The sequence below is a fragment of the Schistocerca nitens genome, chromosome 3, assembly GCF_023898315.1.
Source record: "Schistocerca nitens isolate TAMUIC-IGC-003100 chromosome 3, iqSchNite1.1, whole genome shotgun sequence".
NCBI lineage: Eukaryota > Metazoa > Arthropoda > Insecta > Orthoptera > Acrididae > Schistocerca > Schistocerca nitens.
In genome coordinates this window covers 593,253,368-593,259,367 of record NC_064616.1, presented here as the reverse complement: position 1 = coordinate 593,259,367, position 6,000 = coordinate 593,253,368, and positions in this window count along the sequence as shown.

Genomic DNA, 6,000 nt, shown 5'->3' with positions numbered 1-6,000 from the left:
TCCCTAACCCGAGCTTGCGCTCCGTCTCTAATGACCTCGTTATCGACGGGACGTTAAACACTAACCACCACCACCATAGTGCTCAGAGCCATTTGAACCATTTGAACGCCGCTTCGGCGACTTTTGTGTCCCTAATCTAATTTTTGAACAGTACACTACTGGCCATCAAAATTACTACACCAAGAAGAAATGCAGATGGTAAACGGGTATTCTTTGGACAAATATATTGTATTAGAACTGACATGTGATTACATTCTCACGCAATTTGGGTGCATAGATCCTGAGAAATCAGTACCCAGAACAACCACCTCTTGCCGTAATAACGGCCTTGATACGCCTGAGCATTGAGTCAAACAGAGCTTGGATGGCGTGTACAGATACAGCTGCCCATGCAGCTTCAACACGATACCACAGTTCATCAAGAGTAGTGACTGGCGTATTGTGACGAGCCAGTTGCTCGGCCACCATTGCCCAGACGTTTTCAATTGGTGAGAGATCTGGAGAATATTCTGGCCAGGGCACCAGTCGAACATTTTCTGTGTCCAGAAAGGCCCGTGCAGGACCTGCAACATGCGGTCGTGCATTATCCTGCAGAAATGTAGGTTTTCACAGGGATCGAGTGAAGGGTAGAGCCACGGGTCGTAACACATGTGAAATGTAACGTCCACTGTTCAGAGTGCCGTCAATGCGAACAAGATGTGACCGAGACGTGTATCCAGTTGCACCCCATACCATCACGCCGGGTGATACGCCAGTATGGCGATGACGAATACGCGCTTCCAATGTGCGTTTACCGCGATGTCGCCAAATACGGATGCGACAATGATGATGCTGTAAACAGAACCTGGATTCATCCGAAAAAATGATGTTTTGCCATTCGTGCACACAGGTGCGTCGTTGAGTACCCCATCGCTGTCTGTGATGCAGCGTCAAGGGTAACTACAGCCACGGTCTCCGAGCTGATAGTCCATGCTGCTGCAAACGTCGTCGAACTGTTCGTGCAGATGGTTGTTGTCTTGCAAACGTCCCCATCTGTTGACTCACGGATCGAGACGTGGCTGCACTATCCGTTACAGCCATGCGGATAAGATGCCTGTCATCTCGACTGCTAGTGATACGAGGACGTTCGGATCCAGCTCGGCGTTCCGTATTACCCTCTTGAACCCACAGATTCCATATTCTGCTTACAGTCATTGGATCTCGACCAACGCGAGCAGCAATGTCGCGATACTATAAAGCGCAATCGCGATAGGCTACAATCCGGCCCTTATAAATGTCGGAAACGTGATGGTACGCATTTCTCCTCCTTACATGATGCATGCGCGGGATTAGCCGAGCGCTCTAAGGCGCTGTAGTCATGGACTGTGCAGCTAGTCCCGGCGGAGGTTCGAGTCCTCCCTCGGACATGGGTGTGTGTTCGTCCTTAGGACAATTTAGCTTAAGTAGTGTGTAAGCTTATGGACTGATGACCTTAGCAGTTAAGTCCCATAAGATATAATACACATTCAAACATTTATACACGAGGCATCACAACAACGTTTCACCAGGCAACGCCGGTCAACTGCTGTTTGTGTGTGAGGAATCGGTTGGAAAGTTTCCTCATGTCAGCACGTTGTAGGTGTCGCCACCGGCGCCAACCATGTGTGAATGGTCTGAAAAGTTAATCATTTGCATATCACAGGATCTGCTCCCTGTCGGTTAAATTTCGCGTCTGTAGCACGTCATCTTTGTGGTGTAGCAATTTTAATGGCCAGTAATGTATTAACAAACAAATGAAACAATTCATCGTGAGACAGTTTAAAAGTGTCATATTCTTATTAAAACTAATATCCTTCTTCTTTTTCTAGTGATAGTTTTATCATAGAACGAAATGATTTTTTTTCCTTCGTAGGACATAAATTAAAATATTCTTGTCTTCCATTAGAGCAATGGACGCAGTTTATATTTGATAAAAGGTTAAAAGAAAGACGATTGAAAATATGGTTTTAAAGACGTGTAAGTCCAATAATTACACGACTTCAGAAGAAATAACAAGCGGTTCATTAAAATGTATAAAAAGAATGAACAGCAAAACAGTGACTGCTCCTTCGTGGTTTATCTTCCGTACTTTGGCACAGCACTTTTCACACAAATCGTTAAACGTTGTACCTGACTGTTATTTTTAGGAAATTTTTTACTTTTCTTTGTACCTTTTCGTCGTAGTCAACATATGATGTGTAGTGAGAGGTATCCAGTTATCTTCTTTGTTATTGTTACTCTCTTACAAATTGAAATAAATTGTGTGTCCATTAATCCAGTTAGGTTCATTCCTTTTTGCGTTAGAGAACGATCTTGTCTAGATTTAGGATAGCTGCTTGCCTTACAGTGTTTGGGAAGTATCTATTGATGCTGGCGACTTTGTGTCTGCTGTAGTTCCATATTTCTTCCAGGCTCTTTCAAATACGAGGGTTGGCCAGAAAGTAATGCACTGTTTATTTTTTCTTCAACAATTCTTTATTGAAAATAATGAGAATTACTCATATGAAAGAATGGTGTTTTATCTACACACCATACTTTTCCACGTAATCTCCATCCCGTTCTACGGCCTTCCTCCAGCGCGAAACAAGGGCGTGTATGTCCTGTCGGTACCAATCCTTGTCCTGGTGGCGGAGCCAGTGCTTCACTGTGTGAATCAGCTCCTCATCGTCCTCAAAATATCTTCCACGAATGGCATCTTTTAATGTCCCAAACAAGTGGAAGTCCGACGGGGCTAGGTCAAGGCTATAGGGTGGATTTGGTAACACTGTACAACCTTGCTTTGCAATGTGTTCAGCAGTCCTAACATTTGTGTGGGGTCGAGCATTATTCTGCTGCAGCGAAACGTCTCCTGAGTTGCTGTGGCGCCAAAGTCACCGAAAGTGCGTTTTGAGCTATGTTAATGCGTTGACATATGATTCTGAGTTAATGGTACCCCCTCTTGGCATAACATCAGTGAGAATCACACCTTCACAGTCCCAGAATACGGGGATCTTGACCTTATTGGCGGAAGCAGTTGCTTTGAATTTTTTCTTCTGTGGGAAGTGGGAATGGTGCAATTCCATTTACTGTCGTTTTGTTTCGGGCTCATCACTTGTCACAGTCCAGGACAAGAAGGCCTCCCCCTAAGCTCCAAAACGTTGCAACAAATCAAGACAAAGTTTTTTCTGTGCGATTTGTGATCCACCATTAGACACCGCGGGACCCATCTTGCACACTCTTTTGAATATCCAAGAGTGCGGGTAATTGCAGCCACACTTCCTTTACTGGTTTACAGATGCAGCACCAACTGCCGAGTCGTAATGCGTCTGTCCTCGCGAATGACAACATCAGTTCGCTGCAACATGTCAGGTGTGAGAGCCGTGGATGGTCTCGGCGACCGCTACAAACCGTGGAGCTCCGCCGAAACGCATTCTCCTCCGTGCCCAGAGACTAACTGTACTTCGTCGACAGTAGATGCTCCATAGACTTTGCACAAGCGTTTGTGAATGTTCCCCACAGTTTCTTTCTCTGCAGTGAGAAATTCAATGACGGCACGTTGCTTGTAACGCATATCACCTACAGGCGCCATTTTGAAACTGTCCCGCAGCTACGCTGAAAGGGTACAGTACCGCCCGACATTGAAAATAGGTACGAAATACTTCATTATTCTTGTCAGAACAACACATTTTTTGTGTAAAAGTAACTCAATTTCAATTAATACAGCGAAGCCGGATACCAGTGTGGGAAAGAATGACAATTTATTTATTTAATTGATCACATGTGCACTCCCTCAAAATAAATCCCTACATCCAGTTTGGTGAGATCTGTGAAATGAATGAATGTATGGTCGTCTGCTAACCACAGATAGTGAATGGGAATATATGATCATCTTTGAGTCGATCCTTTCGCCACCTTTGGTGGGACCAAAGAGATGGAAGTTACCAGAGCTTTGAGCGTCTGAAATGTGGCTGACCAATAAGGTAGCAAGGTGCTTCTCCCACTTCGACAGAGGTGCGAGAGAACCGGAATACGGCCATGTTTTGGCACTCTGCCGCTGGACCTTCTGCTGTAAAGACCTGTTTTTTGTTGTGCTCCGTAATGAAAGAGTGGAGGCATGGTATGGATGTGGAATATTTAAGAGTAGTTAGAATTAATAATTTCTCTTTCTCAGGAACTTTTGTGGGGAGAATTAAATGTGAGGCAGGTAATTTTAAGGAGATTGTAGTAAACCAACGGTCACAATGAGCCCACGTGTAGTTGTAAGTTGAGATACTTCCGTGTGCTTAAGTTAAGCTGAATTAATAGCGTGTGTACAATAAGCTGAAATATTTAAGAAATAGCGTGTGTATCATAAGTTGAAATATTTAAGAAATATCATTCCGTGTGACGCTAAATTTAAACTCTGAGAGAGAATCAAGGTGAGTCGGCCGTCTTTCCAGCAACGCCACTTGGCTTGCATTGCACAGGAAGACGTGCGTTTATCTCCAGAGTTCACAGTAGGAAAGTAGAATTACAAATTGTGGCAGTGTCGTGTGAAACTGGGATAAATATTGATTGAAGTGGGAAAGCGGAAAGTGATGAAGTTGTAACCGTTCTTTGTGTAATATTTCATATTGTTGTGTTGTGTATGTCATGTAATTTGGGTATGTGTGTTTTGCATGGGAGTAGCAAGGTAGTTTCGAAAGATTTGTGGGTTATGCTTGTTCCTTCTGTATCGCTCGATCTGGAGGAAAGTTTCGTGAGGATGATTGTGAGAGTCTAAGCGTGAGATATAATAAAAGATCCACCATCCTATCCAGGAAGTGCACTGTTGCGGTAAATAGATTATGAGACCATAGTATCGAGATTCACTAATGTAAAGCCATGCCCACTGGGCGGAATTTCTCATGTTATATTGTTGTAGGTTGTAGAATTTGTGTGTTTAGGAATAAATCAAATAGTGAAAAGAAAGAGATTGGTGGCCTTTTTCATTAAATTGTATGTTGTCATAATATCCCGAATTTATATAAAAGCCGTTAAATGAAAGACAAAAAGTAAATGTGGTATTGCCAATGCGTAGTGTGCAGTCAGAGTTCTATAAATCACTGATAGTCAGATGCGTGTTTCCGTTGCGTGTTATTCACTCAGGAGGATAATTTGTAACTAAATAGTAAGATACGAGAATTCATGTTACTCGATAAATTAAGGAAGAATCCACTCGCTTGGCAAACCACTCATCTTGCAGGCCTGACTGCTTGATGCCACAGTATGAGTAAGGCAAGTGGGTGCCTCTCATAATTTGGACCCTGCCAGGATTTTTTTTTGCCAGGATGATTTGGCCAGGATATATTTTGCCAGGATATTTTGCCAGGATTCTGCTGTTAGGGTTTGCTGTTAAGATTTTTTTTATGGAATGTATTGTGATAGCGCTAAGAAGTAAAAATTTTTTTTGTTGGCAATTTCTTTCTGGATTGGTGAGGATCTTTTATGTTTTTTATGTAATGCTTGCTACTTCATCTAAGGTTGGAAGATCGTTGTATAATTTTTTTTGCGCAATGTCCGTAGTAACTAGGTCGCAGTTGAAAAGTGTAGCCACCGTGGAGAATAGTGATTCTGGGGCGAATGTAGTAGTGCAGCAGGAAGTAGCTGTTGACCATGGCTTAATGAGTGGGGACGGCAAACACTCCGAAGGGGCTGTATTGTTCAGTGGACCGCTGCAAGGTGATCCTTTATGCGGCGGGCTTTGTCCACAAACGCGGGCTTTTCCCGACGACGCGGGCTCAGGACTATTTCAGGTATTCAGTGAAAGTGCAGCTACCCTTAGCGAAGCTACGGTTTCACAGGCGAACGAGGTGAGCGCGTCGACAGTAGCAAATGACAGTGGGCTACTGCAGTTTTTACAGAGGATGGATAGAGATAATAAGGAAAGATTTGAAGCAATTAATGATATATTGGACGCGATGGATAGAGAGAATAAGGAGAGAGATAGGGAGAATAAGGAAAGATTTGAAGCAAATAAGGAAA